This window comes from Paroedura picta, chromosome 1 (genome assembly GCF_049243985.1).
Source record: "Paroedura picta isolate Pp20150507F chromosome 1, Ppicta_v3.0, whole genome shotgun sequence".
In the NCBI taxonomy this organism is placed as follows: Eukaryota; Metazoa; Chordata; class Lepidosauria; order Squamata; family Gekkonidae; genus Paroedura; species Paroedura picta.
The window spans coordinates 144558045-144573264 of record NC_135369.1 but is presented as its reverse complement, the minus strand read 5'-3'; the positions used below and the strand labels follow the sequence as shown (position 1 = coordinate 144573264).

The 15220-nt window shown below is 46.4% G+C and overlaps 1 protein-coding gene across 3 annotated transcripts in view; it reads left to right on the top strand.

The window, feature by feature from the left end:
• Positions 1-12052: 12052 nt before the first annotated feature.
• COL19A1 (collagen type XIX alpha 1 chain) overlaps positions 12053-15220 on the top strand; it is a 255136-nt gene continuing 251968 nt past the window's right edge. For all 3 annotated transcript variants that reach the window (XM_077307567.1, XM_077307559.1, XM_077307577.1), the window contains exon 1: positions 12053-12491. The gene's annotated coding sequence lies outside the window, so the exon portion shown is untranslated. The remainder of the gene's footprint in view (positions 12492-15220) is intronic.

The following is a 15220-nucleotide window of genomic DNA, read 5'->3' as shown; positions in this document are numbered from 1 at the left end:
TTAAAACTTTAGTGTTCACACAGAATCATTGGGGTCCAGTTACCATGGCCAGCCTATCACAAATCTAACCAAGCATAAAGAGAGACCATTATACAAAGAATCTCGAAAAGGGATTTAAGGAAATGTTTCATTGTTGTGTCGTGATCCCGAAGCAACGTGGAAGCAAGTTTAAAAAAAAAAATGTTTTACTGTTGAATGCGGAAGTGTTTTTTTGTTTTTTGTATATTAATTTCAGGACTCGGGAGGGGGAGGAAATTTGAGTCCCCCAAATAATGGATTGGTGGCTTTCATTGATTGACAACCCGACAAGCCAGGGGAAAATTTTGAGTTGTCCATGTTTCCTGTTTCTCCACTGCTTCGTTGGGAAGCATAAAGCCACAACAATATGGTGGAATAACACAGGAGGTATCTCCCATCAAGAAGCATGCAAATGCGTGGTTTCCTATTGTGCATTTGCAAGCAGGAGGTGGCGTGTATCTTACACCTTTGTGCAGAATCGGTCTATGAAAACATTTAAAATATATATGGTTGAACATTTAAATATAAATGGGAATGAGTCTGGCATAAAATATATTTGGGTTCTGCTGTACTCGCCCTCCCCCATCTTCAATTAGATCAATTTAGCAGAGTCTCCTTCCTTCCAGAACTCTGATTGGGGAAGTCAATCAGGAGCTATGCCAGAAGTTTCCAGAGATGAGATATGCAGGAAGATTCACATCTTCTGGGTCTGAGTAAATACGATACTTTACTCAACTTTTACAAGCACCTTAATTTATTGGGGGAAGTGGGGGTTTTGGTGCTTGTGCGTGCATGAAAGCATCTTTTTCTTCCGTGCTTGTAAATGGTGTGTATGTGTTTTTAAGTACACATACTTTGCATAAATATATGCCACAGAATCAAATCCCTGCTCCAGAATTAAAAATGTGTGGCGAGGCAGGAGATTATTTAGATGTGGAAAGATACTCTGTTTTTAATCCAGAACTCAGCCTTAGCACCACGCCTTTTGCACTATATTCTAGTGAGATTTTGGCACCAATTAAATAATTAAGACTGCCACCTGAAACATCCATTTCAACCCTGTTTAGGATTCCACTGCACATATGGGAAGTGTGGAGGTAGGATTGCCTGCTCTGGGTTTGGAAATACCTAGAGATTTGAAGGTGGAAACTTTGAGGGGGGGAGTTGAGGGGAGGGTCCTCTGTGGGGTACACTATCATATTGTCTACTTTTCAAAGCAGCCATTTTCTGCAAGAGAGGTGGAAAACTTTTCCTAGCATCATTTCTTTTCCAGTGATTCTTGTCTTGGGAGAGTTGTTTATTTTTTTCCCCAAGAGCAGCAAGAGAGGGTTGCTGGTGGGAGGTCTCCTGCCATAGTGGGAGGCTTAGCCATCCTGCCTGGCCTTGATGTCAAGTTAACATGGCACCACAAGTGACACTCGGTCATCCTGCAACCCTCATATGCATCTTTTGTGACCTAAAATCTAAAGACCGTGAAAGATCTATGGATAGTTAACTTCACTGCTTAAATAGAACTCTAACAAAAGAATATCCATAGACTGACTCAAGACATTTGGGGTAAGTTGTTTTCAAAGCTCATTAGACGGATACCTTCTCTTTCTCTCCCCTTTCCTGCACACTTCCTCCCCCCACCTTGTACAATTTGTTGAGTGATGCCATGAATGCCCCATTCATGGCCACGGGTGCGCAGAGCAGTTCTCTCTTTGTAATGATCTGTTTTTTCCCATCGAAAAGTGCGAATGTCCTTGGGGATGTGGAGAAATAGTTCTTGCCTCTGTAGTGCTGGGATTTTAGAGTTGCATGTTTGATTCTGAACTTGCAACAAAGGAAAGCCAGAGATAAAATCTTGAGTCCAACTTAACTAATAAAAAAAATGTCATGGTTATAAAGTAGTGTCTTCTCTCTCTGTCGGTATTCAAAGGTATAGAGAGATTCTCAAGCACTTTAAAAGAAAAATAACTCAACAGCATTTTTATCTTTTCCTGTGCTGCCTGCGGAATAAAATGACATTGTAGGTTTTGTTTATTTATCCTTGTCTGATGTACCACACATGCAATATTGGTTTTGGAGAACAACTGGGTAAAAGAAATTAGCCTTACAAATTGTTGTAAAACTACTTCCTTCTGTAGAAGTTGTGGTCTGTTCCCAGAGGTGGCATCTCCACCCCAGGTGAAGCCATTTTTGTCCATTACTGTCCCATGGATGGATGCATATGGTATGAGAAAAAGTGAACAACTTGATTGTGGATTTTTACCTGTAAACTAGAAGAGCCTCTTGTGGCGCAGAGTGGTAAGGCAGCTGTCTGAAAGCTTTGCCCATGAGGCTGGGAGTTCAATCCCAGCAGCCGGCTCAAGGTTGACTCAGCCTTCCATCCTTCCGAGGTCGGTAAAATGAGTACCCAGCTTGCTGGGGGGTAAACGGTAATGACTGGGGAAGGCACTGGCAAACCACCCCGTATTGAGTCTGCCATGAAAACGCTGGAGGGCGTCACCCCAAGGGTCAGACATGACTCGGTGCTTGCACAGGGGATACCTTTACCTTTACCTTTACCTGTAAACTTACAAAGCTGTCCTTCTTTCTACAAAGGTGTATCTATGTATTTACAATATCTATACCCTGTATTTCTCCCCAATAGGATCCCAAAGGAGCTTACATCATTCTCCATTCATTCATTCATTCATTCATTCATTTAGAGATTTACATCCCGCCACTCCCAAACAGCTCATGGTGAGTCACAATAACATAAAATCCTCAATAAAACCCATAATTAAAATCCAATATAGCTCAATAATAACCCAACAGCGGTGACAAAAGCCTCTTCCCCCACTCTCCACCCAGCCCCAAGATATTAATGTCCCAGGGCTATAGGGGTGGACCAGATGTTAAAGGTCAGCCTGGAGGGAGAGGCCCCGAGATCTTCCCAGCCCCGGACTCAACCGAAGACCTGGCAGAAGAGCTCCATTTTACAGGCCGTGTGGCCTGAAAAGAATTGTTAAGAAGCAACATTTCTTTCCTAGCTAAATATGGTGCTTTCACTTACATATTAGCTTACATGTCTTGGTTAAGCTCTAAGTTGCAATGCATTAATGTTTTTGGTCTGTGACATATCCTATGTCTTACAACACTGCAATTAATAACACTCGTAGGAGGGATCTTCTCTGATTTCTGGAGGAAGCATGTCATGTGTTTTCTGTTGCTGTTGATGATGAACATAGAAACAATCGGAAGGCAGAATTAATATAAGAAACATCTGTGAGGATATGGACATAAATGACATACTAGTTGGTCAGCCCAAGATAGTAAAACAACCAAACAAAGAATGGGCAATGTTAGGATTTCTGAATTGGCATTGCTGTAGACATTTTTATTTCAGTTACTGAAATCCAAATTTGATCCGACATCCAGTCATCTGTGTGTTCCCCTGCTGCCCAGCCTGCCTATAAAACAAACGCAAAACCAAACACAGCCTCAGGATGCTGTGAATTTATGAGCAGGAATGGCAGGCTACAGGGACTCTCTCTCTCTCTCTCTCTCTCTCTCTCTCTCTCTCTCTCTCTCTCTCTCTCTGGCTGTTCTCCCATACAGGAGAAAAGATGTGGCCTCTCATCCTCACTAGGAGGACAGGAGCTGAGAGTTTCTACAGAGGGAAGTAGCTTGAGAAGAAAGGATTCAATGCTGCCCCTTCTGTCTCCACTCCTCCTTTGATCTTTCAGCTTCCCAAAACTGCTGTAGAGTTGCCAGCCTCCAGCTAAGGCCTGGAGATCTTCCAGAACAGCAACTGATCCCCAGACCAAAGAGATCAGCTCTGCTGAAGAGTACAGCTACTTTAGAGGGCAGATTCCATGGCATTATACCCTGACTAGGAATAAAGCCCATTTTAGGCAGGCCTAAAATGGGTGCTAGGGCCGCTCTGGCCAGGGAAGCCCTCACAGGGTGAAGGCTTCCCAGGGGCTGGGGCGCCACCGCTGTAAGGAAGGGGCGAGCAGGGGCATTCTGTCAGCGGCGGGAACAGGCTGGCCGCGTCACAGAAGCGGCCAGGCTGTTCCCGGGGCAGGAGAATGGCGCGGCACATACCAGGCAGCAGCTCCGAGTTGGCTAGGGCGAAGGGTGATCTTTGCGCGGCAGCAGGAACAGGCGGCGAAGGGTGGCGGCGCTGTTTGAGGTGCAGGCGGCAGTGGCAAGGGCCGGCTAAGGGCGGCGGCAGCAGGCGAGCTCCGGGCAGTGAAGGGCAGCGGCACTGGGGGAGCTGCCGGTGGCAGCAGCAGTGGGCGGCGAACAGGGACGGCGATGGGGAAGCTGCGAGCGGCAGCAGCGAGGGGCGGCGAAGGGCAGCGGCGAAGGGCGGCGACCATTCGGCAGGGCTGTTTGTGGGAAGGTAGTTGGGGGGGTGGGCAGAAAGGAAGAGGGATGCCGTGGCGTCCCTGCTCCTTTCCCAACGGGGAGGAGAGGTCTGCGGGCAGACTCACCAGCTCGGAGGTCTAGTTAAGACTGAGCGGCGACTCCCCTGGTGGCCGAGGTGAGGCCGGGCCAAGTGGCCAATGGGGAGCCGAGCTTTGCGCGGCTCCCCATTGGCCGCTTGGCCCCTGAGTGAAGCGGCTCCTGATTCGCCCTTCCGAGTTTTTATCCCGGACAGGGCCTGCCCTAACTCCTCCCCACCACCCCTTAGCGCTTTATTTAATCTGCTCCGCAGGAGCGGTTAAAGATGAGGTCCAGCCCCTGCCCTCCACAGGCTCTACCCATAAATCTCCAGAAATATCCCAGCCAGGACATGATAACCTTGGCTGTCAATAGGTATCCCAGTTCCCAAGTGGGATGTGGGGATCCCCTGGTTTTATAGCTCATCTCCAGGCGACAGAGATCAGTTCCCCTAAAGAAAATGACTGTTTCGGAGGGTGGACTCCACAGCATTATACTCCACTGAGGTCCCTCCCTGTCCCAAATCCTGTGCACTCTTAACTCTACCCCCAAAGTCTCCAGGTATTTCCCAACGCAGAGCTGGCAACCCCAGGGACTGCAGACTGTAAAGGCATCTTGGCTACCCTCACTCTGGGCCACAGTAGCTTCTTGTTTTGTTCCATACCACTACTCCCAGCCACTGACTTCACCTGTAGCCCTGTTCACATGTTACAGGGAACACTTCAGGTGGGACCTGGAGATCTCCCGAACCACAAATGATCTCCAGATGATAGAGATAACTTCTGCCCAAGGAAATGGAAGTTGAAAATGGAAGTGTGGAATCTATGGCGTTCTACCTTCCTGAGGTCACTTCCCTTCCAAAACCCTGCCCTCCCCCAGGCTCCACGCCCAAGTCTCCAGGTATTTCCAAACCCAAAGCTGGCAAGCCTAGAACATGCATGCAACCTACATACAGACCTGTTTGTAAGAAAGAGACGGTGTTTATACACTTTACAGATAAAACTGGGCAGCAGTCCCTGGATCGATATGGGGTTTAAAACACGTGTTCATTTGTACATGCACTGACTTTAACATGATAATCAATATCTCAGTGTCTAAAGGAGAATCAAGGGTATGCAGATGGGTGATCTGTGTGTTCACTATAGCACAAGAACTGGGCTTGTGTCTATATAACATCTTCTATTTCCTGCCAAAAGCAATGAAGGCCTTCTGTGCAATAATCCCCGCCAGTTTTAGGCCTACACTTTGTTTCCCTGTCATCCAGTTGTGTCTTGCTCCCCTCACCCCAACTTCCTCTCTCTATGAGAATCCATTTTTCTCCTTTATCTAGCTCTGCTCCTGTATATTTAACAGCAGCAACAACACAAATGCTCTATTTTTAAAAAGCAAGTTTTTGCTGTCAGGACTTTCCTTGCTAGGAAAACTTTCAGTTACATCATTCGGCACAGAATCATTAACAAGGTGGCAGGCTTGTGTCAGCTTTATTACTCCACCAGAAACAGCCGCTTACTTGGATGCCTGTCAAACATTCATCCTTGCCCTGTCTGTTTTGTGGGATTTTTTTGATCACCAAAGAGTGCTACAAGCATTCAAGATTTCTGTATGCGCATAGAGGAGTCACAGATGGTCTCTATATAGATGCACAGTGACCCTTGCATGCATATAGATACAGATGCTGTCACAGCCTCCTTTTTGCAATATTCCTCATTGCGGGTTCAAAAGCCTACCTGTGCCTATGGTAGACTGTTTCATGAAAAATGCACAAGGGCCTCCCTAAAGTGCCATGGAATAACAAATCTTTCACACAAAAACTGAGCTCTTAAGGAGCAGATCTGAATGTTTTGCTTGTATGGCCCACCCTTTGAGAATCCTTGGAAGTGGCGATTTCTCCCTCTCCCCCAGCAGGGAATTCACACTTATCCAGTGAGGAAGCTCAGGATTCAGGCCTGCTTCCTCCTCCCTTCCTGCCTCCAGTGATGACTTATCAACTCCGACCGATACTCTGCCTCTCCTCCCACCCTCCTCTTTTTTAAAATTTTGGATTGTGATCGTATTGCCATGCAGATTTGCAGTAACAGCAGTACTCACTTTCTGGTGATGCTCCAAAAAGTTAAAAGACAAAAATGAGGACTCCACATCCCCCCCAACCTCCTCCATCTCCCCCTCCAGCATCTAAACATACTTTATGATTTAAGGTTCAATGGGGCACATGGTAACATTTGTAGGGAAAAACAGTTGTGTAATGGTGGCCAGCGTGCTTTGTTTTCATGCAAGCAGTCTCTTCCCCCCCCCCCCCGTTTGAATGATTTTTAAAATTTACTTGATCCCATTATGGATTCTGGAGGCAAGCTGGGGTTGGTCAAAGGGTGGCAGGTATAGTGTATAATACAGAGTTGCTTACCTCGAGGTGGAGCCTGGAGATCTCTTGGAATTACAACAGTGAAGACCAGGCAGCACAAAAAATACACAGTTGATTTCTCAGCCATGGCATGAACTTGATTTTCTGTTGACTTTTGGTACAGAAATCAATTGTTCAGCCATCAGTCTTGCTGCTCAGTTGTGCTGATGTGGGATTTTGGTCATGGTTTCTTTCCCCCTTACCCCTTCAAGCTGTTCCATGGCAACTATCCATTTATCACTTTTAAAAGTGGGAGGGGGATTCTCTGGGGTTTGGAGGATGAGTTTTTTAAATGTCTGACATCAGAGCAAGAAGTGTTGGGCACAGACAACTTCTGCAGCAAGGCCTGCCAAATCACGGGTGGAAGATATTGGGGGCTGAGCCTGAGGATGGTAAGCTTCAGGGGTGGGGGGAAGTGAGTGATTTGTAATGGCATACAGGCCACTCTCCAAAGCAACCCTTTTCTCTAACTGATCTCTGTCACCTGGAGGCTAGTTGTTATTCCGGGAAAATCCAAGTCCCCCTTGGAGGTTGGCAGCCCACAGAGTTGCAGAACTAATATTATTGTTCCTGAGCTTGTGCCTAGAGACAAAAGGTATGTTTGCACTGAGCAAGGGGCAGATGCTTCAGAGGTGGGCCCACTGTTCTAAAGATGCTATGCTGGCCTCCACAGCTTTCCTCTAAAATGACCCTGTTTTCTTGTGGCATCTCTTTTATACTTCAGCCATGCATTTCTGACACGTTTTCTGCTTCTAATGTAGGCCAAGATAATTTTATTCTTAGTTTTTACATCTTTAGTAATTTATTTCTTAACTCTTCCTGGGTATGCCTCAAATAGATCTCTATTTGTTTAGTTAAGTCCATATCCTGTTTTCCTAAATCCTGGAGAAATTTGAAATGACATTTATGGGCTTCTCAGATAGCCTGCTATACCTAGGGTTGCTAGCCCAGGGTCAGGAAATACCTGGAGACTTTAGGGGTAGAGCTGGGAGTAGGCAGGATTTGGGACAGGGAAGGACCTCAGTGCTGCGTAATACTATGAAGTTCACCTTCCTAAGCAGACATTTCCCCAGAGGAACTGATCTCATTGGTCTGTAGATGAAATGTAATTTCGGGATATCCCCAAGGTCTACCTGGGAACTGACATCCCTACCGTGGCCAGACCAAAATGTCATTAATTTCAGCAAAGCTGCCGAATGCCTTCAGATTGTGCCCAATGCAGAGCCAGCAGGGGTTGTTTTTTCCTTTGTTTGTGGGTGAGAATTCTATTTTATATGTTGTTTTTGCCTTTTATAACAAGTAGCAGAAATGGTTTGGTAAAAAGACAAAAGATTCTGGATACAATCAACTCTTTTTGTTTCTTTTAGTGCCAAGAAAATTTAAATTCTTTACCCTGTCTATAAAATGTACATAGTTCAAAGAATTCATATTTTCCTGGCACAGCTTTAATTACTGTCAACAAGAATTGGACACACAAACTTTCCTGCTAAAATTATTGAGCTCCAGCATTCTCCTTGCATGCATATATTTGGTTGTTGTCTATGTCCGTGGCATAAAGGTAATGGTAAAGGTATCCCCTGTGCAAGCACCAAGTCATGTCTGACCCTTGGGGTGATGCCCTCTAGTGTTTTCATGGCAGACTCAATACAGGGTGGTTTGCCAGTGCCTTCCCCAGTCATTACCGTTTACCCCCCAGCAAGCTGGGTACTCATTTTACTGACCTCAGAAGTATGGAAGGCTGAGTCAACCTTGAGACGGCTGCTGGGATCGAACTCTCAGCCTCACGGGCAGAGCTTTCATACAACCCCCGAAAGTGGAACAGTACAGAGACACTGAGAATGCTTCTGAAATTTACTTCATCTGAATGTCTTCCCAGCCTGCAGTTCTAAATTACCTAGTCTTTTTCTAAACTAGAACCAATGCATTAGGTCAGTGGTCCCCAACCTTTTTATCACCGGGGACCACTCACGGGGGACCACTCAACACCTTTTATTGAGGCCCGGTGGGGGGGGGGTAGTTTACTCCTCTACTCTCAACCACTGCCGTAGCGCTCTCTGATCGCTATGGTAATGTTTTAACATCCCTTCCAAATAAGATACAGACACACCACAACAATGAAGTGTGTTGTAAAGGGCTGGGGGAGATGAAGAAAAGGGCCGGGGGGGGGGAAGGTGTCCTTCGGGGCCCACCTCCAATTAGTCGAAGGACCACATGTGGTCCACGGCCCACAGGTTGGGGATCGCTACATTAGGTATCTGCAATTATTCCATTATTTATCAGTCAGTCCTTGAGCAGCTGGAACAGAGAGCCATGATTTTTAAGACTCAGCATGGGTTTTGAAAGAACAAGTCATGTCAGACCAGCCTTATCTCTTTTTTTGAGAAAGTACTACCTTGCTGGATCAGGGAATGCTGTGGACATAGTTTATCTGGATTTTAGTAAAGCTTTTGATAAGGTTCCACATGATATTCTTGTTGACAAGTTGGTAAAATGCGGTATGGATCCTAATTCTGTCAGGTGGAATGATAACTGGTTGACAGATCGTACCCAAAGGGTACTTGTTAATAGTTCAGCATCCTCTTGGAGCAGTAGTCCCCAACCTTTCTATCACCGGGGACCAGTCAACGCTTGACAATTTTACTGAGGCCCGGGGGGTTAGTCTTTTGCCAAGGGACATCACTGCCACCTGAGCCCCTGCTCCACTTGCTTTCCTGCCGGCACCCCGACTTCCCGCTGCCTGATGGGGGGCACTGCCAGCAGCAGCTGTGCTGTGCCATGTTGAGGGGAGCCCCAGCCATGGCCACCACTGAGAGCACCAAAGGTGAGGTGGCGGCAGAGTGGCAGGGCAGCCCCAGAGGCAGGAGCCGGGGAGGAGGACGAGGAGGAGGCGCAGCCCGGTACCGACTGATCCACGGACCGGTCCCGGTTCCCGGACCGGGGGTTGGGGACCACTGTCTTGGAGAATACAGGATGGTCTTGATGGGCTTGAGAAGAGGGCTAAACTGAATAAAATGAAATTCAATAGGGACAAATGTAAAGTTCTGCTTCTAGGTAGGAAAAACCATACACACCAATATAGGATAGGGGAGACTTCCTATCCAGAGACTGGATAGCCATCTAACGCAGAGGCTGAATTCGTGAGGGTTCAAGGGGGTGGCAGATTACAGTTGGATGAGCAATAGGGTTGTGAGTGTCCTACATAGTGCAGAGGATTGGACTAGAATGACCCAGGAGGTACCTTCCAACTCTTTTATTCTATGATTCCAAAATTTTGTACAAACTCCGTGGACAGTTGATGACAACCTTAGTTCACTCATATCCCTTCATGATTGTATCACCTGTGTGTGTGTGTAAATATTGATAAAATACTACAAAAAACCATCTTGACATGATTGTATAGGGTGGTATTTCACTGGTGTGTAGGGATGTATGTATGCACCCATAAAACACTGCACCCAAAGACTATTAATTTCACTAAACCAACCATCATGTCAAGGTTGCTTCTTTGCAGCGATCTGTTGATGCAGATGCATGTATCTATAACTAACAGGGGAGCTGAAGGAGCTGAAAGCTGTAGCAAGTGGTGCATGCTCCAGTTCCAGAGTTAATTTTAGACATTTTCCTTGTTAAACCAAAATTCAGAAGCCATAATGCAGGGCAGAATAAGCTAGGGGAGGAAGAAGTAACAGCAATGGGGGAAATCTATTCATGTCCATGAAAGGGCTAGACTTAGCGCAACTGAGCTGTACTAAAATAAGTGAACTTACATATCAAGGTTTGGGAGCTATTAAATTGTATATGCTATTTAGATATCAACAAGAAAACCAATGGTGTAATCTCCCCTTCCCTCATTTGCATTGCTTTGTAGAGATGGGACCAGTCTGACTCCTGGCAGCAGAAGGAAGTTAAGCAGCCTTTCCAATAACTAAAGAGTGATAGGCAATCCGGTCTCATTTTAACTACATTAAAGTCCACGTCGACTTCCAGATCGATGACCATGGCTGGTGGCATACTAGAACTAGTGAAGTCTTCATCTATAGAACAGCAGGGAAATCTGATTGGTTTCTTCTACAGACAAAGAGATCTGACGTAAGGCACCACTGCCAAGAATGCCCTGTACCCTCTGATGACCTACCATAATTCAGACCGGGACAGGGCACAGACTTGAGTAGGGCCTCCTTCAAGGGCCTGCACATGCAGGTGGATTCATATGGGCAGACGGGATGTTGTCTGTATTGCCAGTTTGGTGTAGTGGTTAGGAGTGCGGACTTCTAATCTGGCATGCCGGGTTCGATTCTGCGCTCTCCCACATGCAACCAGCTGGGTGACCTTGGGCTCGCCACAGCACTGATAAAGCTGTTCTGACCCAGCAGTGATATCAGGGCTCTCTCAGCCTCACCCACCCCACAGGGTGTCTGTTGTGGGGAGAGGAATGGGAAGGCGACTGTAAGCCGCTTTGAGCCTCCTTCGGGTAGGGAAAAGCGGCATATAAGAACCAACTCTTCTTCTTCTTCTTCTTCTTCTTCTTCTTCTTCTTCTTCTTCTTCTTCTTCTTCTTCTATTGCTTATTTGCTTATGTAATACTATCTTTACAATTAGCATAAGCAATAACAAAAAAGAAGAAAACCAACCTGAATTGAAGGAGTCGGGTGTAAACAGTGAATGAAGTTAGCAAGAGGAACCGACCGCGGGGAGAGGGGTTAACTAGTTGTGGGAGCAAGGTGGTCAGAAAAGTACTGGATGGGGTTGAGGGAAATTCTTACTTAAAGAAGTAAATACTAATGAGGCATGTCAAGATCCTGCCCTTCCGTCTTACTGAGTATGTGCCGCAGTCATTTTCTTTCTCTCCCTCTCCTTTTATCCTCTAGTTAAATGCTTAGAGGCGATACTTGGAGCTGTCAGGAGAGCACTCGGAAGGCCCAGGCAAGCAGTTTAGCATATTCAAGGGAGAATTAGCAGGAGAGGCTGAGTGTCACACGGTTTTATCACAGACAGATGAGAGCGGCCGTGTAAGAACACCCTGGCTTTATATGATGGGGCTTGAAAAGGCAAACGAAACCCCAGCCCGCCACTGTTCTCTGCAGCATCGGTGCCATAAATAGGCACATTCCAAGGCTTGGTTGATTTTAAATTTATGATAAACTATATAAAATTAATGAGATGTGGCTACACTCAATGTGCGGGGAGGGTGGGGGGGAATCGGCTCCCCTGCTGTTATGCTAGTATCATGTACAGTACTTCAGAGTCAGCACGCTGAAACCAGACACCCTTTCATTCATGCGGTTAAAACCCCAGGCAGTCTTATCTGTGACACAGCTTTTTGCAATCCATACCTAACCCGTTTAATATTATGGCCAGATTTGCAACTTCTTAAGTGTGTGCTTTCGCAGCACCAGCGGTGGCAGCAGCCACAAGAACAACAACAACAGCAACAACAACAAAAAAGCCCCCCAACCTGGTGCCAGAGCTGGGGGCTGTCCTGTCTTAGCAGTTGTATTCTGTGCTTGCTGAGTGGGAGGGTCACACTCTGCGACTAATAAGGACAGAGCTGCATCCCCTTCTCCCACTCTTTAGAGACTCACTTCAGCAACTCTTCCTCAGCAGCTGCATGGCAAGCATTTACGGTGCTTCTGGGAGAACTTAACACACGGCACTGAAGGTAAGATCCTCTTGCTTGCACTCAGCTGATTTACACCCAGCGTAGACCCCCCTGGATTGTGTGCTTGGCTGGCTTGTTTGCGCTGGTTTTTGCCAGAGTTAACGGGAGCCCTCTCTAAATGGTCTGATACATCCTATGTTGATCTATGTATGCGTCTGTCTTGTCTAGCATGTGTAGCTCTGTGCTGAGAGAATAGGTCACTGCTTGTTCAAATATCTTTCTTTCAACTACAAGCACTGTTCTTGGGGCAGAAAGAACAGCTTAAGAGACAAGTCTTCAGATGTCTACAGACTGACACGGTGCTCTTGTGGTTTTCTCCCCCCCCCCCCCAGGGTTTATGGCTCTAAAGAAATATCCGTAGTTGTATATGCAGTGCCGATGCGTTGTATCCGTCTGCCTATCAGCATAGGTCTATTATCTTGAAATGTGTATAGGAACAGGGGCATCTGGTGAAAGAAAAGAAAGTCTTACTGAGATGCAGGAGATTAGAAAGGACTGCATCTCCCACGAGGGACTAGAGCACTTTTGTAGACTAACAGCACTCCTGCAGACAAAACTTACCCTCTCTCCTTTGCCATTATAAAGATCTTGTTCTGTTGTTACTGGAGTTCATATAGCCTGGGTCAAGAGAAGAATTTCACCTGCAAGGCACATAGCTAGCAAGATGGGAGACTATTGCCCTTTAAAAAATGACACCCCCCCCCACTCGGCCACCCCAACTTAAAGATGCTGCTAGATTTCCCATTTTAGCCTTCCTGTCATGTTTACATGCTTCCTGAGTGCTTAAGGTTTTGCTATTCTACTGTAATGCATAATGTCATGACTGGCTTGGGTGCTTATACGTGCCGCTGTACTGAGGGGCCATGATTCAGCGCAAGATAGGGCTGAGGCTCATTGGTAAGGCTTCTGACTTATATGCAAAAGGTCCCAGGTTTGATCCCCAGCATCTCCAGCTAACAGATTTAGGTAGTTGGTTTTGCAAAAGTTCTCTGCCTGAGACCCTGGCGAGCCGCTGCCCATCTGCACAGACAACACCAACCTTGTGGCACAATGGTCTGATTCAGCATCGGGCAGCTTCATGTGAAAGGGAGATGCTTTGAGCATGTGAACACATGAAGCTGCCTCATAATGGGTCAGATCACTGGTCTCTGTCATTGTCAATACTGTCGGACGGGCAGCAGATCTCCAGGGTCTCAGTCAGATGTCTTTAACATCACCTACTTCCTGATCCTTTTAACTGGATACGCTGGGGATTGAACCTGGGACCTTCTGCATGCAAAGCAGATGCCCTACCACTGTGCCACAGCCCTACCCAACATGCTAAACAGTGCTATTGACATTAGTAGGATTTAGAGATGCTTACATTTGATTGTATCATGCTCCTCATTTTTGTTTCTCATTTACTAAGGGGGAGGGGGGAGAGGCGTATTTAAAGACTTAAGTACCACTTTGTTCATGACATGCCTTCACAATTCTACTTTTCATCGTATCTCATAACTTCCAGATAGGTATCCCACACGTCTCCCTCCATGGTAGCTATGTGGGTTCCAGATGCTGTTAGGACTGATATCTTTGGGGGGAGGGGCTTGGAATCCCTTTTTGGCCATTATGAGAAAGAGCAGAAAGTTCTTAGTTGTGTTGCTAGCTCTCACGATGTCTTCAAAGGATGTCCTTTTGAAAAAAAGCAAACGTCTATGAAAAATCAGTGTTGCACTCACAATCTCTCTCTCTCTCTCTCTCTCTCTCTCTCTCTCTCTCTCTCTCTCTCTCTCTTTCTCTCTTGCTGTGGTTAAATTCTGGTGAAGGCCTGACCTAACCGAGGACAAAGTTAAAAAGTGATGCACATTCTTATTCCTTCTTTGTCCTGTGTCTTTAGGGGTAATTTTAATAAGATTTAACTACAGATGGCTTTGAATAGGCATGTGCTTTTGTCCTAAGCCCTTTTCCATTCTTCCCATGTTACCTAAAACAAATCTGTTTAACTGTATCAATCTGTGGGATCCTCACTCTGTAGCCACTCCACACTGGCACCTGCATGCGTAGAGTTGTCCCGACTTCAGGAGGCCCTTTGACATGGTACGTTCCTGCTTCCTTTGTGACATTCAAATGGCCCGGATGAGGGCATCAGAGGATGCAGTTTCCCAATGGAAAAGGTGTTGGGTGTTGATCAGGATGTGACTGGCTTAAAATAGAAATAGGAAGGTTCTGTGCAGGGAAGCAGTCCCCAAAAGTAGCAGTGGCTTCAGGCTCTTGACGTGACCAGCGGCCAGACTTGCCACCAATTTTGCAGGCCTCCCTCCTGCACCTCTAACAGCTGGATGACATTTAGCAAGTCAAGAGCTTCCTGACATAGAGATAAATGGTGGGAACAGTGTTCTCTGCTAAACATGTGTGTGTCATTAAACACTAATGACAACATGGTGCCCTTTCCAATGGAAATGTTCCTAAGCTGGCCCCGTAAGACTGCCTGTTGCTTGGTGACTTGCATGCTTACACAGATAAGAGAGAGTTCCTCCTTCATGAGATAGGCATTGGCTGAAGCTCCCATTTCTGTACAAAATTCTTCTTGCTTCCTTTTTTATAGGCGATGCATTTAGAGGGTAATATGGGCTGGGCATCGGACAATGTTTTGGAATGGGTGAGTGTCTTATGACGCTTGGAAGGCTGGTAACTGAGTCACCTGTTACAGAGTATGTGGGGGTCCCTACTCGCTTATGAATGTCTAAAGG